The sequence below is a fragment of the Mustela nigripes genome, chromosome X, assembly GCF_022355385.1.
Source record: "Mustela nigripes isolate SB6536 chromosome X, MUSNIG.SB6536, whole genome shotgun sequence".
Classification (NCBI taxonomy): Eukaryota; Metazoa; Chordata; class Mammalia; order Carnivora; family Mustelidae; genus Mustela; species Mustela nigripes.
Window position 1 is genome coordinate 20,907,841 of NC_081575.1, and position 26,007 is coordinate 20,933,847.

At 36.9% G+C, this 26,007-nt stretch overlaps 1 pseudogene; it reads left to right on the forward strand.

The window, feature by feature from the left end:
• Positions 1 to 23,765, forward strand: part of LOC132006995 (actin-related protein 2/3 complex subunit 5-like protein) — a 59,352-nt pseudogene extending 35,587 nt beyond the window's left edge.
• Positions 23,766 to 26,007: the final 2,242 nt, after the last annotated feature.

Genomic DNA, 26,007 nt, shown 5'->3' on the forward strand with positions numbered 1-26,007 from the left:
TTATCAGAGAATACAAGGTACAGAGGAGATCAGGGGCAGAAGCAATCATTTCTATTTCTGACTGGATAGAAATGATCAGGTTTCAGGAAGACAGTATTTAATCTGGTGTATGAGAAATAGACTTATTATTATAAGAAGAGATATTGAAGAGACCATGAGCAATGATAGATGTGGGAAACCAGCACAGGGACTTCAGGGAATAAAGTAGACTAATTTGGTTACTTATTCAAGAGTCACAGTGGCAATTTATCTAAATTTGTGAATATAACTCTTGGGTTTTACAGACTTTCTCCCTGGTCAAAACATATAATGTGATATTTTTGATTCTTTACATTATTTGGAGCATTAGATACATGTACTGGTATAGTGACAGATATGGATGAAAATGGAGATATGGAGCTGGGTTGCAAAAACTCTTGGTCACCAATCTAATGAAGATAGATTTTACACCAGGAAACATCCAACTAAGAAATCTTATTGATGGACTGTTGTTATGTACCAGGCATTTTAAAAGTTGTGTGGAATACAGAGATGAATACCTTACCTGACCAGAAACTAGTTCAGTGGGGGATATGTGTGAAAAGAGCTGAGGGCACCTATCCTAAACAGGATATAAAGGGTCAAGAGAGGCATTCTAGAAATGGTAATGTCTGAGTTGAAATATGAAGGTGAATATGGGTTTTTCCGAAATAAGGACCTAGGAAGGGTTTTTCAAGCAGAAAAATGGGAAGAACATTTCAAACAGAGAGAGTATGCAGTCACTGAGGTGTAGAGAGCCTGGAGAGCTCCTGAGAGTGCTAGGCTTGAACCTAGGGTGTGAATTGAGTGGTAAAGAGATGAGCCTGGAGGGATAGGGAACTAATCATGAAAAGCCTTACAGAAGTTATTGTAGTGATCCAGGTGAAGATGACACAACTTGGAATTAAAAATATAGCAGTGTGGAGGAAGAAGAGGGCATACATACATCTGAGAGAGACTGAGGGGTGTAGAATTGACAGGACTCACTACCCAATGGAATGCAAGTTACAAGGTGGAGAATAGAATGTAAGGACCAATTTCAGGCTTGGACTTGGGTGTCAGGGAGAGCCATTCACTTACAGGGGAACCAGGTGGATTAGAGGATTTGAGAGGGAAGTCCTACCTATAGCTAAATTTTACCTATGTTCAGTTTGAGGAGCCTGTCATATATTCAAATGGAGATAACAGCAAAAAGTTGGATATATTATTTATAGCGTAAGAATGTAGGTGGGGCTGCAGATGTAGTTTTGAGAGTCACAGTATCAGGAGTTGCAAATCAAATTTAGGATCCAGGCAGGTAGCATAAATGGATGATTCAGGCTGGGGATGATATGAGGTAATGACAAAAAGAGGAGATGTGCATAGGTCCTGCCCAAGGGCACTGAAGTTAAAAATAATCTGGTAAGTCAGCCAAACAACACCCAGCTACTTAGCCATAGGAGTTTTCAAGCAGCCAGTATTCCATCTTTGATATAGATCACAATTAGCTGTTAAAGTGAATGTAGAGGGACGCCTGGGTGGCTCAGTGGGCTAAGCCTCTGCCTTCAGCTCAGGTCATGATCTCAGAGTTCTGGGATTGAGCTCCACATAGGGATCTCTGCTCAGCAGGGAACCTGCTTCCTGCCGTCCTCTGCCTGCTTCTCTGCCTGTTTGTGATCTCTTTCTGTCAAATAAATAAATAAAATCTTAAACAAATAAAGTGAATGTAGAGTTTAGGCAGAGAGTATGTAGAGTACAGGAAAAAGCCAAGGACATAACTCCAGAGGAGAAATATAAGGAATAAACAGATACTTGGGGGCAGAGAGGGGAGAAGAGAGACAGAGACAGAAGCAGGCAGGAATGGGTAACTGTAAATTTACACCATGGAGAGGAGTGCTAACTTTAATTGAAACCATTTCAGTGGTGGTTACTAGTAGTGAGGGCTGAAACCAGCTTGTAGTGGATTGAGAATTTAATGGAGGAAAAGAAGTGGAAACTGAATATAGACAACTCTTTCAAAATATTTGGCTGTGAGTGAGAGGTGAACAATTGGGTGATATTTCAATAATGTTGAATACTGCAGAGAGGTCTAGGAAGCTGAAGCTAGAGAAGAGGACATTGAATTTGTTATTTAGGAGGTTGATGTTCCTCCTTCTTTGAAAAGTTTACCAAATTTTATCAATATATTACACAATGGCAAAACATAAAATACTAACAAAAGTCTTTCCAGTTAGAAGGGCCTTGCCCATTCTCTCTCTCCCTTCATATCTAGCCTGTCCACTTAAGTCTTGTTTGAATACTCCTTCTGGCAGTTGTTTTCCCTTTGTATAAATAATATGCTTTTATTGATATTTCCTGATACATAAATTTTAGATAGCTTCTACTGACATTCTGTTATGGAATATGAGGATTTAGTACTCACTTTATCCCCTGCTCATCTTCTTTTCCCTACATACACACAATATAATTAAAACATCTTTGTTCAAATGAGTATTTAGTATTTGTCTTAGGATAGCTATGTAAGTGTGGTGCACTGTTGAGCCAAGTAGCATATTATGATGCTTATGTCTTTCTATATAAAACTTTTTGTTCATCATGGAGTTAATAAGTGCTTCATGTTTTTGTTTAATTAAAAACAATAATTATTTTAAACTTTTTATTTTGAAGTGACTGTACAAAAAAGTTATAAGAAATAATACAGAGAGATCCCATGTACCCTTTGCCCAGTTTCCTACAATGGTAACATCTTGCAGGACTATAGTACGATATCAAAACCAGGATTTTGACATTGATACAGTCAACATACAGAATATTTCCATCACCATAGGACCCCTTGTGTTGTCCTTTTATAGTCATCTACATCCCTTCCTTAACTGCTGAAAACCACCAATTTGTTCTTCATTCTCAAATTTTGTCATTTCAAGATTCTTAAACAGAGTAATACAGTATGTAGACTTTTGGGACTATTTTTTTTTCTTTTCACTCAGAATAATTCCATGGAGATTTATCTAGGTTGTTGCATGTATTGATAGTTAAGCATTTTTATTGCTGAGTAGTATTTCATGGTATGGATATATCACAATTTAATCATTCATCCATTAAAGAACATCTGGGTTATTTCCAGTTATTGCCTATTATGAATAAAGCTGCTATAAATGTTTGTGTACACGTTTTTGTGTACACATGAACATTAAGTCTTCATTTCTGTGGGACAAATTTCCAGGAGCACAATTTCTGGGTTGTATGATAATTGCATGTTTCATTTATAAGAAAGTAGCAAACCATTTCCACATTGGATATATCATTTTGCATTCCCACCAACAACATAAGAGAGATCCAGTTCCTGTGCATCCTCACCAGCATTTGGAGTCACATTTTTTTTTTATTTTAGCCATTCTGACAAGTGTTTAGTAATATCTTGTTTTAAATTACATTTCTCTAATGGCTAATGATGTTGAGCAACTTTTCATGTACTTATTTGCCATCTGTACATCATCTTCAGTTAAATGTCTGTTCATGACTTTTGCTTATTTTCTAACAGGATTTTTTTAAAAAAATTTTGAGTTTAAGAGCTCTTAATATGTTCTAGATAAAAGTCCTTTCTCAGATTTGTATTTTGCAAACATTTTCCCCCATTATGTAGTTAGTCTTTTCATGCTCTTAAGAGGGTCTTTTCCAGAGCAAACATTTTTAGTTTTGAAAAAGTTCAATTTATCACTTTTTCTCTTATGAATTGTGCTTCTGCCATCAAGTCTAAGAACTCTTTGCCTAGCCCTAAATCTCAAATGTTTTTCCTATGTTTTTCTAAAATTTTCATGGTTTTCTATTTTAAATTTAAATCCCTGATTAATTTTGAGTTAATTTTTGTATAAGGTATGAAATCTATTTATTTTTATTTTAAAATTTTTATTATTATTATTTTTAAAATATTTTATCCTTTTGACAGAGATCACAAGTAGGTAGAGAGGCAGGCAGAGAGAGAGAGGGGGAAGCAGGCTCCCTGGGGAGCAGAGAGCCTGATGCGGGGCTCAATCCCAGAACCCTGGGATCATGACCCGAGCCGAAGGCAGAGGTCTTAACCCACTGAGCCACCCAGGTGTCCCATATTTATTTTTATTTTTTTAAATTAACATATAATTGGGGCGCCTGGGTGGCTCAGTCGGTTAAAGCCTCTGCCTTCAGCTTGGGTCACGATCCCAGGGTCCTGGGATGGAGCCCCACATTGGGCTCTCTGCTCAGTGGGGAGCCTGCTTCCCTTCCTCTCTCTCTGCCTGGCTCCTCTCTGCCTACTTGTGATCTCTGTCAGGTAAATAAATAAAATCTTTAAAAAAAATTAACATATAATGTATTTGTTTCAGGGGTACAAGTCTGTGATTCATCAGTCTTACCCAATTCACAGCACTCACCATAGCACATACCTTCCCCAATGTCCATAACCCAGTCACCCCATGCCTCCCACCCTCTTCTACTTCAGCAACCCTCAGCTTGTTTCCTGAGACCAAGAGTCTCTTAAGGTTTACCTCCCTCTCTGGTTTCATCTTGTTTCATTTTTTCCACCATTCCCCTATGATCCTTTCACTTGTTTCTCAAATTCCTCAAATCAGTGAGATCATCTGATAATTGTCCCTCTCCAACTGACTTATTTTGCTTAGCACAATACCCTCTAGTTCCATCCACATCATTGCAAATGGCAAGATTTTGTTTCTTTTGATGGCTTCAGAATATTCCATTGTATATATATATACCACACCTTCTTTATCCATTCATTTGTTGATAGACATCTAGGTTATTTCCATAGTTTGGCTATTGTGGACATTGCTTCTATAAACATTCAGGTGCACGTGCCCCTTCAGATCACTACATTTGTATCTTTAGGGTAAATACCCAGTAATGTGATTGCTGGATCATAGGGTAGCTCTATTTTCAATATTTTGAGGAACCTTCATACTGTTTTCCATAGTGGTGGCACCAGCATGCATTCCCACTAATGGTGTAGGAGGGTTCCCCTTTTTGCACATCCTTACTAACACTTGTCGTTTCCTGGCTTGGTAATTTTAGCCATTCTGACTGTTGTGAGATGGTATTTCACTGTGGTCTTGATTTGCAGTTACCTGGTGCCCAGTGATGTAGCACACTTTTTCATGTGTCTGTTGGCCATTGGATGTCATCTTTGCAGAAATGTCTATTCATGTCTTCTGCCCATTTCTTGATTGAATTATTTGTTCCTTGGGTGTTGAGTTTGGTAAGTTCTTTATAGATTTTGGATACTAGCCCTTTATCTGATATGTTATTTGCAAATATCTTCTCCCATTCTGTCTGTTGTTTTTTGGTGTTGTTGAATGTTTTTTTTTTTGCTATGCAGAAGTTTTTATCTTGATGAAGTTCCAATAGTTCATTTTTGCTGATGCTTCCCTTGCCTTTGGTGATGTATCTAGGAAGTTGCTGTGGCTGAGGTTGAAGAGGTTGGTGCCTATGCTCTCCCCAAGGATTTTGATGGATTCCTGTCTCACATTTAGGTCTTTCATCCATTTGGAATCTGCTTTTGTACATGATGTAAGGAAATGGTCCAGGAGAAATGGTCCAGAAGAAATGGTCAATATTCTTCATGTGGCTGTCCAATTTTCCCAACACCATTTGTTGAAGAAACTGTCTTTTTTTTCCCATTGGACATTTTTTCCTGCCTTATCAAAGATTAGCTGACCAGAGAGTTGAGGGTCCATTTCTGGGCTCTCTATTTTGTTCCATTGATCTATGTGTCTTTTTTAGTGCCAGTACCATACTGTCTTGATGATTTCAGCTATGTAATTAGAGTTGAAATTTTGAATTGTGATGCCACCAGTTTTGTTTTTCTTTTTCAACATTCCTCTGACTATTCAGGGTGTCTTCTGGTTCTATATAAATTTTAGGATTATTTGTTCCATTTCTTTGAAAAAAAAATGGTATTTTGATAGGGATTGCATTAAGTATGTAGATTGCTCTAGGTAGCATAGACATTTTCACAATATTTGTTCTAATCTATGAGCATGGAACGTTTTTCCATTTATTTATGTCTTCTTCAACTTCTTTTGCGAGTATTCTATAGTTTTCTGGGTACAAATTCTTTGCTTCTTTGGTTAGATTTATTACTAGGTATATTACGGTTTTGGGTGTAATTGTAAATGGGATTGACTCCTTTATTTCTTCTTTTCTTTCTTGTTGGTGTATAGAAATGCAACTGATTTATGTGCATTGATTTTATACCCTGACACTTTACTGAACTCCTATGTGAGGTCTAGCAATTTTGGAATGGAATCCTTTGGGTTCTCCATGTAAAGTATCATATCATCTGCAAAGAGTGAGAGTTTGACTTCTTTGCTGATTCGGATGCCTTGTATTACTTTTTGTTGTCTGATTGCTGAGGCTAGCACTTAAAATACTATGTTGAATAGCAGCAGTGATAGTGGACAGCCCTGCTGTGTTTCTGATATTAGGGGAAAGGCTTTCAGTTTTTCCCTATTGAGAATGATATTCACTGTGGGTTTTTCATAGATGGCTTTGATGATATTGAGCTATTTACTCTCTATCCCTACACTTTGAAGAGTTTTAATCAAGAAAGGGTGCTGTGCTTTGTCAAATGCTTTTTCAGCATATATCGAGAGTATCATATGGTTCTTGTTCTTTCTTTTATTAATGAATTGTATCACACTGATTGATTTGCAGATGTTGCAGCCCAGGAATAAATCCCACGTGGTTGTGGTGAATAATCATTTTAATGTACTGTTGGATCCTATTGACTAGTATTTTGATGAGGATTTTTGCATCCATGTTCATCAAGGATATTGGTCTGTAATTCTCCTTTTTGATGGGGTCTTTGTCTGGTTTTGGGATCAAGATAATGCTGGCCTCTAAAATGTTTGGAAGTTTTCCTTCCAGTTCTATTTTTTGAAACAGTTTCAGGAGAATAGGTGCTAATTCTTCTTTAAGTGTTTGGCAGAATTCCCCTGGGAAGCCATCTGGCCCTGGGCTCTTGTTTGTTGGGAGATTTTTAAAAAAGATTTTATTTATTTATTTGACAGAGATCACAAGTAGGCAGAGAGGCAGGCAGAGAGAGGGGAAGGGAAGCAGGAGAGCCTGACATGGGGCTCAATCCCAGGACCCTGGGATCACGACCTGAGCCAAAGGCAGCGGCCCTAACCCACTGAGCCACCCAGGCGCCCCTGAGAGATTTTTGATTCCTGCTTCAATCTCTTTACTGGTTATTGGTCTGTTCATGTTTTCTATTTCTTCTTGGTTAAGTTTTGGTAGTTTATACGACTCTAGGAATGCATCCATTGTTCCCCCCAAGATTGTCTAATTTGCTAGCACATAGTTGCTCATAATACGTTCTTATAATTGTATTTTTTAGGTGTTGGTTGTGATCTCTCCTCTTTCATTCATGATTTTATTAATTTGAGTCCTTTCTCTTTTCTTTTGGATAAGTCTGGCCAGGGATTTATCAATCTTATTAATTCTTTCAAGGAACCAGCACCTAGTTTTGTTGATCTGTTTTACTGTTCTTTTGGTTTCTATTTCATTGATCTCTGATCTTTTTGTTTGTTTGTTTGTTTCTCTTCTGTTGGGTTTAGGCTTTCTTTGCTGCTCTTTCTCCAGCTCCTTTAAGTGTAGGATTAAGTGTGTATTTGAGCCCTTTCTTCTTTCTTATGAAAGGGTTGTATTGCTATATAGTTTCCTCTTATGACTACCTTTTGCTGCATCCCAGTGATTTTGAGCAGTTATGTTTTTATTTTCATTTGTTTCCACAAATTTTTTCAATTCTTCTTTAATTTCCCGGTTGACCCATTCATTCTTTAGCCTCCATGTATTTGAGTTCTTTTCAAGTTTCCTCTTGTAGTTGTGGTTGAGTTCTAGTTTCAAAGTATGGTGATCTGAAAATATGCAGGGAAAGATCCCAATCTTTTGGTACCAGTTGAGACCTGATTTGTGACCCAGGATGTGATCTATTCTGGAGAATGTTCTATGTGCACTAGAGAAGAATGTGTATTCTGTTGCTTTGGGATGGAATGTTCTGAATATATCTCTGATGACCATCTGGTACACTGTGTCATTTTAAGCCTTTATTTCCTTGTTGATCTCTTGCTTAGATGATCTGTCCTTTTCAGTTGGGGGTTTGTGAAAGTCCCCCAATATTATATTATTGTCAACGTGTTTATTTGCTTTTGTTATTAATTGGTTTATATAATTGGCTGATCTCATGTTAGGGGTATAGATATTTAAAATTGTTAGCTCTTCTTATTGGATAGACCCTTTAAGTATGATGTAATGTCCTTCCTCATCTCTTATTATACTCTTTGGTTTAATATGCAATTTATCTGATATAAGGATTGCCACCCCACCTTTTTTTTTATGTCCATTAGCATGGTAAATGGTTTCCACCCCCTCACTTTAAATCTGGAGGTATTCTTGAGTCTCAAATGAGTCTCCTACAGAAAGCATATCTATAGGTCTTTCTTTTTTTTATCCATTCTAATTCCCTGTGTCTTTTGATTGGGGGAATTTAGCCCATTTACATCCTGGGTAACTATTGAAATGTGAATTTAGTGCCATTGTGTTGCCTGTAAGGTGACTGTTACTGTATATTGTCTCTGTTCCTTTCTGATCTATGTTAATTTAGGCTCTGTCTTTGCTTAGAGGACCCCTTTCAATATTTCCTGTAGAGCTGGTTTGGTGTTTGCAAATTCTTTTAGTTTTTGTTTTTTCCTGGAAGCTCTTTATCTCTCCTATTTTCATGACAGCCTAGCTGGATATAGTATTCCTGGCTATATAGTTTTCTCATGTACTGCTCTGAATATATCATGCCAGTCTTTCTGGGCTGCCAGGTCTCTGTAAATAGGTCTGCTGCCAATCTAACATTTCTACCATTGTATGTTAGAGACTTCTTGTCTTGAGCTGCTTTTAGTATTTTCTCTCTGTCACTGAGACTTGTAAGTTTTACTATTAGATGAGAGTGTGGACCTATTTTTATTGATTTTGAGGGGGGTTCTCTGTGCCTCCTGGATTTTGAGGCTTGTTCCCTTCACCAAATTAGGGAAGTTCTCTGCTATAAATTGCGTCAATATAACTTCTGCTCCTCTCTCTCTTTCTTCTTCTAGGATCCCAGTTGTTCTAATATTGTTTCATCTTATGGTATCACTTGTCTCTGGAATTCTGCCCTCGTGATCCAGTAGGTGTTTATCTCTCTTTCTCTCAGCTTCTTTATTCCACCGCACTTCACCATCTTGGCAACTTTAAGCCAGGAATATATCTCATTGTAGCAGACTTCTGAAAGTTCCACTTTTGTGCTCTGTTGCTTATAATATTTTGCAGTAATCTCCTTAAGCAGTCTCTCTCCCTTATGCCATATCCTCAGATATATCACCCAGGGTGCAAGTCTCTGCACCTTTTGCCTTCCACAAATTGGTCATTTTTCTACTTGAATAACTACAGAATTTCTTTTCTCAGAACTTCATTTGATTTCTCAGGTGTTTGGGATGATCTGATAATGATCTTGCTCAACTAGAGGGACCAGACAAACTTATGGTCCTCTTCTTCTCTGCCATCTTAACTGCCATCCACCCCAAAAGTTGGAGCATGTGTTTAAATTCACTCTCTTGGGACACCTGGGTGTCTCAGTGGGTTAAAGCCTCTGCCTTCAGCTCAGGTCATGGTCCCAGGGTCCTGAGATTGAGCCCCACATCAGGCTCTCTGCTTGGCAGGGAGCCTGCCTACCCCCAATCCCTGCCTGCCTCTCTGCCTACTTGTGATTTCTGTCAATTAAACAAATAAAATCTTAAAAAAATTATTTAAAATCACTCTGTTAATCTCTGTATTTTAATTGGTATATTTAGACCATCATAAATTATTGATTTGTTAGGATTTAAATCTGCCATTTTATTTTTTGTTTTCTGTATGTTCCCCCCTTTTTTTTTGGTTTGTCTTTTTTCTTCTTATGTTTCTTTTTTTTAATTAATTAATTTATTTTCAGAAAAACAGTATTCATTATTTTTTCACCACACCCAGTGCTCCATGCAATCCATGCCCTCTATAATACCCACTACCTTGTTGGGGTAAATTGGAAGGGGAGGTGAATCATGAGATACTATGGACCCTGTTTTTGATTTATATGTTTTATTTATCTCATTTTCCTGTGGATTACTTGAACATTTTTTAGAGTTCCATTTTGATTTATCTATAGTGGTTTTGAGTATATCTTTGTATAGCATTTTTAGTGTTTGCTTTTTGTATTACATGTGTTATCATTTTAACAGTTTGAATGAAGTATAGAAACCTTAGCTCCCTTTAGGTCCCTTCCCCCTCCCTGTTTAAAATATGATTGTTTTAAATATTTTCTCTACATATATTTAGAACTATATCAGACTATGTTATAATTTTTGCACCAACCATAATAAAATATAATTTAGAAGACTCACGAAAAGGAAAACCTATTGTATATACCCATATTTTTGGTTACTGTGCTCTTTCTTTTCTTGATGTCCAAGGTTCTTTATTTTACCATTTTCTATGTGTTTAGAGAACTTTCTTTAGCCATTCTTATAGGTTAGTCTGCTCATGATAAATTTTCTTAATTTTTCTGCGTCAGAGAATGTCTTGATTTTCCCTTCCTTCCTGAGGATATTTTTGCTGGATACAGAATTCTGGAGTGATAGTTTTGTTTCAGCACATGAAAGACGTTGTGCCACCTTATTTTGGCACTCATGGTTTCTGATGAGAAGTGTGCTATTATTCAAATTTTTTCTCCTATAGATAAGGAATCATTACTCTTTCACCACTTTCAATAGTTTTTCTTTGATTTTAGTTTAAGAAGTTTGACTATGATGTGTGTTGGTGTGGATTTTTTTGCATTTACCATTTTTGGAGTTCACTTAGCTTCTTGAACTTGTATATTTATATCTTTTATTGCATTTGGGAAAGTTTCAGCCATTATTTTTTTGAACATTTTTTTCAGATGTAACCTCTCCTCTCCTTCCAGAACTCCAATGACATAAATATTAGATCTCTTGGTATAATACCACAAGTCAGTGCAGCTTTGTGTAAGTTATTCAGATTGGGTAGTTTCTGTTTTTTCTTCTATGTCACTGATTCTTTCCTCTATCCCCTCCATTCAGCTGTTGGGACCATCAACTGAGCCTTATATTTCAGTGATTTTATTTTTTAGTTCTAAAATTTGCATTTTGTTCTTTATATCTTCTATTCCTTTGTTGAGACTTTCTGTTTTTTTCCACAAGTTTCTCTATTTCTTCATTTGCTTCAAGTGTCTTTATAATTGCATATTGGAACATGATTATGATAATGGCTTATAATATTTGACAAATAATTCTAACCTCTGTGTTATCTTGGTGTTATCATTTATTTTGTCTTTTTTCATTCAGTTCAAGATCTTCCTGGTTCCTTGTATGCTAAGAAATTTTCAGTTGAAGTTTGGACATTTTGGCTAGATGAGGCTCTGGATCTTATTTAAACCTTCTATTTTAGCTGACCTTTTTAGATACTGATTTGGCAGGGTAAGAAGGGTGTCACCTCATTATTTCCAGGTAGGGGTACAAGTCTATATTCCCTATTCAACCTCAATTGACAGCCAAGGTTGCGGGGAATCTTCATTACTGCTGGTCAAGGGTAAGATTTCCATCTCCTCATTAGGTATCCATCGATGATTCCCTGGCTGGGAAGGGTGGATATGTGGATATGTCTTGTTACTGCTGCCTCTGACTTTCACTAATACTGAAAGTTTTAGACTGGTCTCATTTATGTTGAACAGTGGTGGAAAACCTGACTTTCAGCTTTCTCTAACATCACCAACATCAGTGTGGAGGTCACCTTGTTACTTCTGGGGGTGCTGCTCAAGTGATTTCTAGGGGTCTCATTATTGCTGAGGAGTGATGAAGTTCCAACTCCTTATATGGTCTTCTCTGGTATGACCCAGTGGAGGTTTTGGGCAGCATCTTATGGCTTTGCAAGAGTGGATGACTCTTTTCCATTCAGCGTTTGTTGGCGTGGATAAAAGTGGTGCTACTGTTGTTTTCTATGATGTTTAACTAGAGTATAATAATAATTGTCTAAAAGTTTACTGTTGCTATGCTTTCCTGGTCCTTGGACTAGTGAAAGCAGTTTTTAATTGGTGGTTTCTTTTTATCTGTACCCACTAGTGTTTCTGGGTTGCTAGATTCTTCATCTCTAAGTCTGCGATATAGTAAGCAAAAAGAAAACAAGAAATTTACAGCCATGTTGTTCCTCAACAATGGAAGTCCCTAGCTGGTCTGTCTTTTTTTCTCCACCTTCAAGAGTCTTCCTATGCTTGTTTTATATATAATTTCCATGGTTTTTAGTTGTTCTTAGTGGGGAGAATAAGGAAAAATATATTTACTCCAAATTCCAAGAAGCAGAAGTGTGTTATTTTTTAAGAAATCAAAGTAACTTATTTTCATAGTTTAAAATTTAAAGCATTTATGATAAAAATCAGCAGTCCCCTACCTCTTCCTAACATATGCCTGGGTCTGACTCCTTGGAAGCAACCACTTTCAACATTTTTAGCTGTTTCTTCTATTATTTCCTTCCATAATTCTAGACAATGTCCTCACTCACTACTTATTGACTTAAAATTTTTAATATCTATCTATTTTTTGTGGTGATAGATTAAAAATTTGGCTTTCTCATATATTTTACCTCATTTTCATCATCGTTTCAGTACAGTCATGTCACCATTTTTTTTTTCATTAAACTGGTGTCAGTGTTTATATTATTATAATCAAAGTAAATAGCATTCTTTATTTGTTTCCAAGTTCTATCAAATATGCCTCCCACCTGTTCTTTTCTCTCAAATATTCCTTCATATTCACTCGTCCACCATAAGATTTCTTTTCCTTGAGGTCCTTTGCTTTCTTTTTCCTATCTGGACTGGTTAGTCCCTTATACAGGTGTCGTCCTGGGACTTTTCTGAAGTTTCAGTGCTGTGCCTTGGTATAGGCAAAGCTTTTAACATTCATTTTGTTGGAACTTTTGTGAAACTTTCAATCTGGATACTGATTTTTCAGGTCTGGGAAATTCTCTAATGGTATTTCTTTGAAAATTCTTCTTCACTCTCTCTCTCTCTTTTTTCAGGACCTAATATTAATTAGTTGGATATTAGAACTCTTGGATTGATTCTGGAGGACACTAATTTTTTTTCTATTTTCTGACTCCTATTCATTTTTGTACTACTTTGAGGGAATTTTCTGTGATTTTATTTCTCATTTGCTATTGAATTTTTATTTTATTAAGTTATATGTATTATTTTATGTAAAAAGGAATTACATTCTTTTAAAAATATTTTATTTATTTATTTGACAGACAGAAATCACAAGTAGGCAGAGAGGCAGGCAGAGAGAGGGGGATGGGAAGCAAGCTCCCCACAGAGCAGAGAGCCTGACACAGGTCTTGATCCTAGGACCCTGGGATCATGACCCGAGCCGAAAGCAGAGACTCTAGAGCCACCCAGGCACCCCAAGGAATTACATTCTTATTAAGATTTAATTTTTTTAAAGTTTTTAACTTTTCTCCTGATTTTTTAGTAATTATTTTTATTAACATATAATGTATTGTTTGCTCCAGGGGTACAGGTTTGTGAATCATCAGGTTTACACACTTCACAGCCCTAACCATATCACATTCCCTTCCCAATGTCCCCAACCACCCTCTTCACAACCCCCTCCCCCAGCAACCCTCAGTTTGTTTTGTGAGATTAAGAATCTCTTATGGTTTGTTTCCCTCCCAATTCCATCTTGTTTCATTTTTTCCTTCTCTACCCCCCAAACTCCCTCACCCTGCCTCTGAAATTCCTTATATCAGGGAGACTGTATGATAATTGACTTTCTCTGATTGACTTATTTCTCTCAACATAATACCCTCTAGTTCCACCCACATCATTGCAAATGGCAAGATTTCATTTCTTTTGATGGCTGCATAGTATTCCATTGTATATATATACACCACATCTTCTTTATCCATTCATCTGTTGATGGACATTTGATTACTGTAACTTTGTTAATATCATTTGAAATCAGGAAGCATGATACCCCCCACTTTCTTTTTCTTTCTTAGGATTGCTTTGTCTATTTTTATTTCCACAAAATTTTATTTTGCTTATCTCCATAAAATTTTGAGATTGTGGTTTTTTTCTGCGAAAAAATGCCATTGTGATTTTAATAGCAATTGCATTGAATCTATAGATGACTTTGGGTAGTATGGACATTTTAACAATATTAGTTCTTCTGATCCATGAACTCAGGATACATTCCCATTAGTTTGAGTGTTCTTCAATTTCTTTCATCAAAGTCTTATAGTTTTCAATGACATCTTTTACCTCCTTGGTTCAATTTATTCCTAAGTGCTTTATTATTTTTGATGCTATTGTAAATTGGATTATTTTCTTTTTTAATTTATTTTTTATTTATTTTCAGCACAACAGTATTCATTATTCTTGCACCACACCCAGTGCTCCATGCAATCCATGCTGTCTCCAATACCCACCACCTGGTTCCCCCAACCTCCCACCCCCCCACCACTTCAAGCCCTTCAGATTGTTTTTCAGAGTCCATAGTCTCTCATGGTTCACCTCTCCCTCAAATTTCCCCCAACTCCCCTATCCTCTCTAACTCCCCATGTCCTCCATGCTATTTGTTATGCCCACAAATAAGTGAAACCAAAAAGATTTTATTTTTAAGTAATCTCTACACCCAACATATGGCTTGAACTCACAACCTTGAGTTCAAGAATCTCATGCTCCTCTGACTGAACCAGCCAGGTGTCCCTGGATTATTTTTTTTTAATCTTTTTTTGATACTTTGTTATTAGTGTATAAAAGCACAACTGATTTTTGTATGTTGATTTATATCCTGCAACTTTATGGAATTCATGTGTTAGTTCTAAGTTTTTTGGTGTAGTCTTTAGGGTTTTCTGTATTTGGTATCATGTCATATATGCAAATAGGGACAATTTTAATTTTTCTTTTCAATTTAGATGGATTTTACTTCTTTATCTTGTCCAATCACTCTGACTAGGACTTCTAGTGCTGTTGTGAATAGAAATGGTGAAAGTGGATAGATACTATTGTCTTATTCCTGATCTTAGAGAAAAGTTTTTATCTTTTTACCACTGAGTATGATGTTAGTTGTGGGTTTGTCATATATGATCCTTTATTATATTGAGGTATGTTCCTTCAGTACCCACTTTTTAAAATCATTAAACGATGCTGAATTTTGTCATATGCTTTTTCTGCATCTACTGAATCATATGATTTTTATCTTTCATTCTTTTAGTGTAATGTATCACATCTATTGATTTGTGTATGTTGAATCATCCTTGTATCCAAGGGATAAATCCCACTGGATCATGGCATATGATCCTTTTATTATTTTTTTATTTTAATTTTTATTTTCTGGCACATGATCCTTTTAATATGCTGTAGAATTTTGTTTGCTAGTATTTTGTTGAGAATTTTTACATGTATATTCATCAGAGATGTTTGGTAGTTTTTTTTTTTTTCTCATACTGTCCTTATTTGGCTTTGGTATCAGGGTACTGTTGGTCTTATACAATATGTTTGAGAGTGTTCCCTCCTCTTCAATTTTTTGGAAGAGTTTGAGAAGTATTTATGTTATTTTTTCATCAGGTATTTGTTAGAATTCACCTATGAAGCCATCTGGTTCTATTCTGAGCTTTCCTTTGTTTGGAGGTTTTAGATTACTATTTTAATTTTCTAGGTCATAACTGGTCTGTTCAGAATTTCTATTTCCTTATGATTCAATATTTCTAAGTTGCATATTTCTAAGAATTTACTCATTTCTTTTAGGTTGTCCAATTTGTTGGTTTATTTTTTTTTAAGATTTTATTTATTTATTTGACAGACAGAGATCACAAGTAGGCAGAGAGGCAGGCAGAGAGAGAGGAGGAAGCAGGCTCCCTGCTGAGCAGAGAGCCCGATGCGGGGCTTGATCCCAGGATCCTGGGATCATGACCTGAGCCAAAGGCAGCGGCTTAACCCACTGAGCCACCCAGGCGCCCCAATTTGTTGGTTTATAATTGTTCATAGTAGTCTCTATGATCCTTTGTATGTGTATAGTACCAGTTGTAATATCTTTCATTTCTGATTTTATTTATTTGCTTTCTCTTTCTTGTTTTCTTATTTAGTCTAGCTAAAGGTCTCTTAATTTTCTTTATCTTTTCGATAAACCAGCTCTCAGCTTTTTTTAAAATTTTTTTTCAGTGTTCCAAACCCCCCAACCCTCCTCCCTTCCAAAACCCTCAGTTTGTTTTTCAGGGTCCAAAGTCTTTCATCGTTCATCTCCTCCTCCAATTTCATAATCTTTTCTATTACTTTCTATTTTCTATTTTATTTCTTTCTGCTTTAACCTTTATTATTTTTTCCTTCTGCTAACTTTGGTCTTTGTTTTTCTTTTTCTAGCTCCTTGAAGTGTAATGTTAGGTGGTTTATTTAAGACCTTTCTTTTTTCTAATGTAGATATTTACTGCTATAAACTTCTGGTTTTTCTTCTTCATCTTAGAAGTTTTGGCAGGAATATTTTAAAGGACAAGAAAAATATTATAATTTTATAATTATAATACTGTATTTTTTAAAAAAGAAAACATGCTAAAGTATCATTTTAAAAAGCCCTATGAACAGTTCTGTGTCCTGTTTGTGTTGATGGTTACTCAGATCTACACATGTAATAAAATTTTATAGAACTGCATGCCAAAAAAGTGCATATAAAAACTGGTGAATGTTAAATAAGGTTTGTACTTTAGTTAATAGTATTGTAGCAAAGTTAACATTCTGGTTTTGATGTTGTTCTATGGTTATGTAAGATATTAACATTGGTAGAGACTATGTGAAATGTATATAAGAACTCTATTATAATTTTGCTATTTCTTTTGAGTCTTAAACTATTTCAAAATAAGATGTTATTTAAAAAGTCCATTCAAATGAAAAGATGCTCAACATCATTCATCATCAGGGAAATGCAAATCAAAACTTCAATGAGGTATCATTTCATACTTGTCAGAATAGCTAAAATCAACAACACGAGAAACAAATGATTGTGAGGACATGGAGAAAAAGGAACCCTCTTGTACTATTGGTCAGAGTGTGAACTGGTGCAGCCATTGTGGAAAACAGTATGGAGGTCCCTCAAAAAGTTAAAAATAGAACTACCTCCAATCCAGTAAACACACTACTAGATGTTTGCCCCCAAATGCAAGCACATTAATTTAAAGGGATATATGGATCCCAATATTTATAGCATCATTGTTTATAATAGCCAAGATACGGAAGGAGACCAAATGTCTACTGATAGATGAATGGATAAAGAAGATATGTTATACATATACAATGGAATATTATTTAGCCATTAAAAAGAATATAATCTTGCCATTTGCAATGACATGGATGGAGCTAAAGAGCATAAAACTTAGCAAAATAAGTCAGCCAGAGAAAGACAAATACCATATGATTTCACTCATATGTGGAATTTAAAAAACAAAACAAAATGAAAAACATGCAAAGGGAAAGAAATATATAGAGAGGCAAACCAAGAAACAGACACTTAGCTATAGGAAACAAACTGATGGTTACCAGAGGGGAGGTGGGTGGGAGTGGGATGGGTAAAGTAGGCAGTGGGGATTAAGGAGGGGGTTGGGTAAAATAGGTGATGGGGATTAAGGAGTGTGCTTGTTTTGATGAGCACTGAGTGATATATGGAATTGTTGAATCAGTACGTTGTACTGAGACTAATATAACACTGCATATTAACTACTGAACTTAAAAAAAGTCCATTTAAGAGATAAAACAAAGGAGGAAGTAAAGAATTCTATAAATCTTACCACTAAGAGATATAACTATTAAAATTTTGGGGAACATTTTCCCTGATATCCCCATATTTATCGAGCACTTCTTATATGCCAGGAACTCCTCTAAGAACTTTATGTATATTATCTTACCAATTTCTTACAATATCCTTCTGTGGTCCATACCATTATTATGCTCATTTTACAATAAAGAAACCAAAGCTTAGGGAAGATAACTTGTCTAAAGTCATATAATTAGTAAATTTCAGGACTAAAATGCAAGCTGAGGTATGTCTGATGCCTAAATTGAGGCATTTTTTTTCTTCACTATATTAATTCTCCTAACACCTCCAACTTGATCACACCCACTTTGTCTTCTTCCAGGTACTAGAATGTGACCTTCCTGAAATTTGGATTTATTGTTCCAGACAGCTACCTCAGTGGTTCCTATTAGGATAACTTTATACCACCCAATCTGCTTGCTTAGTCTTAGACTATATTATAACTTAAAATTCTCCAATTTATTTTTATTTTATTTTGATCTTTATTTTGATTCCCCAAGTTAGTCCTGTGTCTTTTTTTCCTAAAAAGTAAATGCCAAGAATTTTCACCACTTACAGAATTTGTTACTAGGATATTTGCCTTTAACTTACATATTTATAACTTTTCATTTCATCTGATTTTAGCTTCTCTGGCCTTCTGTGCATCTTACCAGAATGATTTAATCTGAAAAATATTTAACTGGTTATATAGAAACCATCCCCTTTTTGTCTTTAGACTTTTGCTTCTTTCAAACATGGCATCGGGTTCCATAAGAGAGGTGTGTCCTCTATATACAATGGTAGCCTTTCCTTGCTTCTCTCTTACTTCAGTTTCTTCCCTTACCTATCCATTGCTATGTACTATATTCTTTGATTTAATCAATACACCTGCTATTTCATTTCTCTGCAAGAGTTTGAGAGGAAAATCATACAGCAAACATTATTGTTTTGATCCAGACATATTTCACAGCATTTGACATTTTAAAAATTTCAGAGAAATTCTAATACTTGTCAATCAAATATTGCCTATCCCCTTTTTACTCTTCCTAGTGCTTTGAGAAGTATGAATTCTGCCAGTTTCAGCACCTTCTGCAACCAGATTCCTTGTGTCACCTTGACAACCATTTCCTCTTCCTCCCAGGTGCCCCTGAAAACAGCAGTCTTCAAAGATTTGTTGAAAATTCTCTCCTCCAAAGTTGTGTTGAACTCAACAGTGAGGCTGGCAGGGCTGAGGGTATTTCTCTTTTCCAACAACTGGATCCTGCCATTCACTTCTGGAGTTATCATGTCAGCTCTTCTATTAGCTGTCTCTTTCTTCTTTGAGTGGTACCTCAACATAAGACCATGCCCCCGGCCTTCTCTCTGCTCTAAAAATAATTCCGAAAAGAACCCCATGATCCAAATTTCTCATTTTACACTGTCAGTTTGTCCATTTTATCCATTAAGGCCACCACCAGATAATATTCTTCTCTCTTACTCACCTATTCTCAAATTTTCATAGGTCCTATCTTTAGTTTTTAGTTTTCTCTTCCTCACTTATCTCCTTGTTATTTTGCTTTTGTTTTTTCTTTCTGTACTCTCCATTAAACACATCTTCATTTTGGAATTTGTGCTTAACTTTATAAAGCAATTGGCTTGTCTCTTTCCTTGGAATATTTTGTAGATCATTCTTGTCACATCCTGGAAGTGTCATAAAAGTTCTGAGAATTTATTCTGAGGAAATAGTAATTCATATGCATGAATATGTATGTACATAAAAGGCTTTTGGCACAGTAATATTAAAATTGTGAAAAACTAGGTATAACCAAAATTTCTATCAATAAAAGACTAAATAAATTTTGGTATACCTTATAATGAAATACTAAAAATGCATTTGAAATGACAATGTAGAGTTATATTTATAGACATTTAAAGATTCTATAATATTTATTGAGTGAAAAGGCAGGTTAAAAAGTATAAATATACTATGATATGTATGGTATATTTGTTAAACAGTGGTGATTCTTGTTTAGCAGATTTGAATGTAAATATTGGCTTCATCATCTCATCCTTTATTTTTATGCTGAGTATATACCATTGTATATAAATATCAAATCTTTTTTATCCATCCAACTATTGATGGACATTTGGGTGGCTTCCATATCTTGGCTACTGTAATAATGATGCAGTAAACATAGGGGTGCATATATCTCTTTGAATTAGTGTTTTTGTTTTCTTTTAGTAAATACCCAGTAGTGGAATTATTGGGTCATATGGTATTTTTATTTTTAATTTTTTGAAGAACTTTCATATTGTTTTCCACAGTGGCCATACAAATTTACTTTCCCTCCAATAGGGCACAAGGGTTCCTTTTTCTCCACATCCTTACCAACACTTGTTATTTCTTATCTTTTTGATTTTATCCATTCTGATATGTGTCAAGCAATATCTTACTGTGATTTGCAATTTCCTGATGATGAGCAATGTTGAGTATCTTTTCATGTGTCTGTCAGTTATTTGTATGTCTTTTTTGGAAATATATCTATTCAGATCCTCTGCCCATTTTAAATTGGGTTATTTGTTTTTTGTGTGTGTTCCTGAATATTCTTTAAATATGTCTTTTAAATATGTTCAAGAAACATGAATTGGTTGAAGATACATACACTATCAAATGATGAAAATTCTGTCATATATAAGTAAAACTTCATTCTTCAAGTATTCAATAAGCATTGTAATATCCTACAATGTAAGAGGCATAGTATTGAACACAGTGAGCTGAATACATAGCTGAAAAAGATACAGTACCTGTATTTTAGTCTGGTGGGGGGTATAAGACATATGTCCATAGGTAGAATGTGATCGGTATCACAGAGCCAAGGAAACTAATAGTTCTAGGACTTCAGAGAAGAGACTGATCTCATCTGACTGAAGGATTCATGAAGGGGATACCATTTGAACAACATCTTGGAGGGCAAGTGGGGAGTGGCATTTTTTTTTTTTTGAGAACTAGGATTAGTACAATTGGATAGGAGAGGAAAAAATGACTAGAATGTTGAATTATAGAATGTCTGACCTTGAAGGGTCTTTTGAGATAATTTAATGTATCCCCTTCATTTTATAGGTGAAGAAACAGGTAACTTGTTCAAAGTAATCAAGCCAGTTTGTAGTAGTTTGGCATTATAGCTTTATTTTTTTGTGTATTGACTTTTTAAAAAAATTTTTTCAATTTATTTATTTTCAGAAAAACAGTATTCATTATTTTTTCACCACACCCAGTGCTCCATGCAATCCGGGCCCTCTATAATACCCACCACCTGGTACCCCAACCTTCCACCCCCCCTGCCACTTCAAACCCCTCAGATTGTTTTTCAGAGTCCATAGTCTCTCGTGATTCACCTCCCCTTCCAATTTACCCCAACTCCCTTCTCCTCTCTAACACCCCTTGTCCTCCATGATATTTGTTATGCTCCACAAATAAGTGAAACCATATGATAATTGACTCTCTCTGCTTGCCTTATTTCACTCAGCATAATCTCTTCCAGTCCCGTCCATGTTGATACAAAAGTTGGGTATTCATCCTTTCTGATGGAGGCATAATACTCCATAGTGTATATGGACCACATCTTCCTCATCCATTTGTCCGTTGAAGGGCATCTTGGTTCTTTCCACAGTTTGGCGACCGTGGCCATTGCTGCTATAAACATTGGGGTACAGATGGCCCTTCTTTTCACGACATCTGTATTCTTGGGGTAAATACCCAGGATCGCAATGGCAGGGTCATAGGGAAGTTCCATTTTTAATTTCTTGAGGACTCTCCGCACTGTTCTCCAAAGAGGCTGCACCAACTTGCATTCCCACCAACAGTGTAAAATATATTTCAGTTTTTTTGATAGGCAGTGGAAAACACCGGGGATTTTTGATCAGCTGGGTGATAACAGTAGATATAATAATACTAGTTCATGCATATTACATGTTTATCATGCAGCAAGCCGGGGGCTAACTTTTATGTGATATTTCATTTATTCCACTCTAGGAGATAGGTACCATTATTAGCCATATTTGAAAGAAGAATGAAATAATGCTTTTAGGTTAAGTGAATTCCCCAAGCTCACAGAGCTCATAAACCGTAGAGCTGAGATTTGAACCCAATAGTCTAGCTCCAAAGCCTAAGCCCTGAACGACTATACTAAACTACAGTCAAAATGATGCATTAGGAAGTGGCAGTAGGTCAGAGGATGAATAAGAATAAGAGAAAGAATAGAGATAGGAAGACCAGTTAGGAGATGAATGTAGTAATTCAGGGAAGAAGTGACTAGGCCCAAATTATAGTTGGGAGTTACTAGAATGGAAGAAAAGAAGAGACCCATGATGTATTTTAAAAGAAGACATAATATGTTGGATGAACTGTTGGGAAAGAGGAAAAAAAGTGATTAGGAAGCTCTGTGAGTCAAGAGTGTGAGTCGATTTCCAAAGGAAAGGAGTGTAAGTTTAAAAACTACATTGAGGGGCACCTGGGTGGCTCAGTGGGTTAAAGCCTCTGCCTTCAGCTCAGGTCATGATCCCAGGGTCCTGGGATTGAGCCCCGCATTGGGTTCTCTGCTTGGCAGGGAGCCTGCTTCCACCTCTCTCTCTCTGCCTGCCTCTCTGCCTACTTGTGATCTCTGCCTCTCAAAGAAATAAAAAAATCTTAAAAAAAATTAAAAACTACATTGATAGAGGTATAATAGCTACAGAAAGAAAAATAACAGCTTTGCTTTAACAGCTACGAGTAATCCAAATGTAAAGCATCCAGTTTAGAGACTTGAGATTGATAAGCTGAAGCATATTTAAAAAAGGATGGCTGGGGGTGCCTGGGTATCTCAGTCATTGTCTGCCTCCTCCTCCTCTTCCTCCTTCTTCTTTTTGGATTTGGATGGCACATTTTATTACAGAGTGATAAGGACAAAATATTAGAAGTTTTAAAATAAACTTTTGCTTTTTTGATTGGCTAAAGATGCTCAGGTTATGATCCCAAGGTCCTGGGAGCCAGGCCCACATCGGGCTCCCTGTTCAGCTACCACAGCTTGTGTTCCCTCTCTGACTGTATCTCTCTCTGTGAAATAAATCATTTTTTAAAGATTTTATTTATTTGACAGACTGAGATCACAAGTAGGCAGACAGGCAGGCAGAGAGAGAGTGCGCGGGAAGCAGGCTCCCCACTGAGCAGAGTCTGATGTGGAGCTCTATCCCAGAACTCTGGGATCATGACCTGAGTCGAAGACAGAGGCTTTAGCTCACTGAGCCACCCAGGCACCCTGTCAAATAAATCTTTAAAAAAAAAAAAAAAGATGACTAGGCCCCAGGCTTAGCTGGTGTCCAGCAGGGTAGGGCCAAGTTTGGACCCAGAGTAGAGCCAGCTGGGTGGGCGCCAAGTCCATGCCCACCTCCCCGACACCCCTGCCACTGTGGCCCAGAACACACTGTCCTAGCACTTCCACTAGGTGGACATCAATGAGTTTGATGAGAACAAATTCGTGGACAAGCAGGAAGAGGCGGCGGCAGCAGCAGACACTGAGCCAGGCCTGGACCTTAGCGAGGTGGATGGCATTCTGTAGTAAGGGGACATGCTTCCGGCATTTCATGCAGCCTTACATAACTCTCCCATTAGCACAAAGAATCAAGCCGTGAAGGAATGAGCCTAGTTTGTGGTACTGAAAGTGCTTACAAACTTTAAGAGCAGTGCAGTTGTGCAGGCTGTGCACTCACGGGACAGAAATGACATTGACTTGCTAATGAGGTACAATTTATAAAGGGTTTGAGAAGCCCACAGAAAACAGCAGCGTGGTGTTACTCCAGTTGCATAAAAAGGCATTAGCAGTAGGAGCACTAGGCTCCATTATGATTTCTTTTATTTTTTAAAGATTTTATTTATTTATTTGACAGATGGAGATCACAAGTAGGCAGAGAAGCAGGCAGAGAGAGAGGAGGAAGCAGGCTCCCCACTGAGCAGAGAGCCCTATGTGGGGCTCGATCCCAGATCCCAGGACCCTGGGACCACAACCCGGGCTGAAGGCAGAGGCTTTAACCCACTGAGCCAATGCGTTCCTCCATTATGAGTTCTTAAAGCAAGAATGACTGTTTTAAAAAATAAAAAGACTCATGTTACCTTGAGAAGAATTTTGTATGTATAGGCTGATGAAGAATTGTTGACAAAGGACCATCTTCCTAGGAACTCCCAACTAAACCATTTCAGGACATTCATCCACTAAAATTTATTTTATTTTCAAGGTGAAGGGAGAAATTGTCTGTTTCCTAAATCCTTTGCTGGATCTGCTAATCTATGCCTTCATCCACAAGTAACACAGAACTAGGTGGTAACTGTCTACTGGAGTCGCTGGCCAGTGTTGGTCAGTTATACCTGTGTGCTCTGCCCATTTCAAATGGGGTAGGGACGATTTGGGCAGGTACAGAGCCAAAAGCTGTGGTAAAAGGGAGAACTTATTTTTTGAAGTAAATCTTCAGGGGTTTTTACAGACATCCTGTCTTCCCAGAGAAGACAGGCTCTCTTGGATTCATTATAAATTGCCTGCTACATCATAAAGCTCTTGGTTTATTATTTAAAAAAAATATGACTAGGATGGTAAAAGGACTTGATGACTACCAGTCATAGGAATAGGGCCTGATTAGCTTGGAGAAGAGAAGGCGCAGGGATGGCCATGATAACTGTCCTTAGACATCTGAAAGACTGTCATACAGAAGTGAAAAACGGATTGCATTTTTTGTAAGGTATCATGAAGCAGAAGCAGGGATGATTGGTAGAAGAAATCAGGAGAGATTTTGGGTACAATATAAGGAAGAAATATACAGAAGTGGGAACTCTGCTGATAGAGAAAGTTACAGTGAAAGATGGTGGAATGAATGCCTTCGGAAATGTTGCTAGTTTGGCTCTGGGTCTCGAATGGTCCAAGAATCACCTAATAACAACTTGTTGAGAATGCTAGAAAGAAATTTCAATAGAAAGGTGGCTAAACAAGGTGAGTTTTAAGGGTTTTTCCATCACTAAGATTCTTTGGATTTGTGGTTGGAGAAAGTTCGAGAACTTAAAACTGTAACAGCTGTTTTTTCTCAAGAATGATGAACTAATGATTCCAGTGGAATCATGGACAAGTCTCTGGAAAGACAGTTAATATATTACATATGTGTAGTCCTGAAATTGAAAAGAGATAACTCAAGAAGATGCTTTCCAGTGACTGAAAGTGTGCCCAGAAAAGAATGGTGGCCAATTCTGTTCGTATAGTAATGGCTGCATTGGGCACTGCCGAGAGAAGTGGTTTGAGGCCTTCTCTGAACCAGCAGGAAAGAAGGCCATGATCAGTTAATGATGTCTACTCAGTAGGTGTGGGATGGGAGAGTGACAGCATGCACACCTCAAAAATGTACTATCCTTGTAGTAGAGGAGAGAGTTAAAGATTACTGCCAAAAATATTATTTGTACCTTGCTAGGTCAAAGAGTTAAAATCCATGACTACTAATACTTAATCTTCATGTATTTTCTGGCCATCAGCTTCAGATATAAGATGAGCCTTGATTCTGACCACAGTATATTTTCCTGACTTTCGTTAAAGATGAGTCCTGGCCCTTACCACAGACTGAGTCCTATTCTGGCCACAGTTGGCACCTAAACTCTAGACAGCTATTACACAATGATCATTATCAGTTGGGTTAAGGCAAACTCATTCTCACCACTAGAGACACAGTACAAGGCCCGTGTTTTACTAGAAGTGGGTCAGTAGCTGTGCTTTTTGTTTGTGAAGGACAATGCATTATTGATATAGCAAGATGCCTGTCAGTGTTTCTTCTCCAATTATCCAACTGCAAAGACCACAAATGCTTTATTACCATGGGAGACAGTAATTTTAAAAAAATGGGAAGAAAAAATGAAACTCAAGTGAAAGAAATAATTTCCTGTGACTGTGAAAACATAAAGCAAATGCCTGAACATGATTTTAAATGGGTCTGTGAATGTGGCTGATGGAGGGAAGCTTTCTTGGAAAGGATGTGTACTGTGAGTGCTGCCGGGTACAGAGCACATTAGGGGGCAAGGAAGCCAGGAACCATGTGCTGGAAGTCAGTTTCTATTAAATTAATAGACTTCATACAG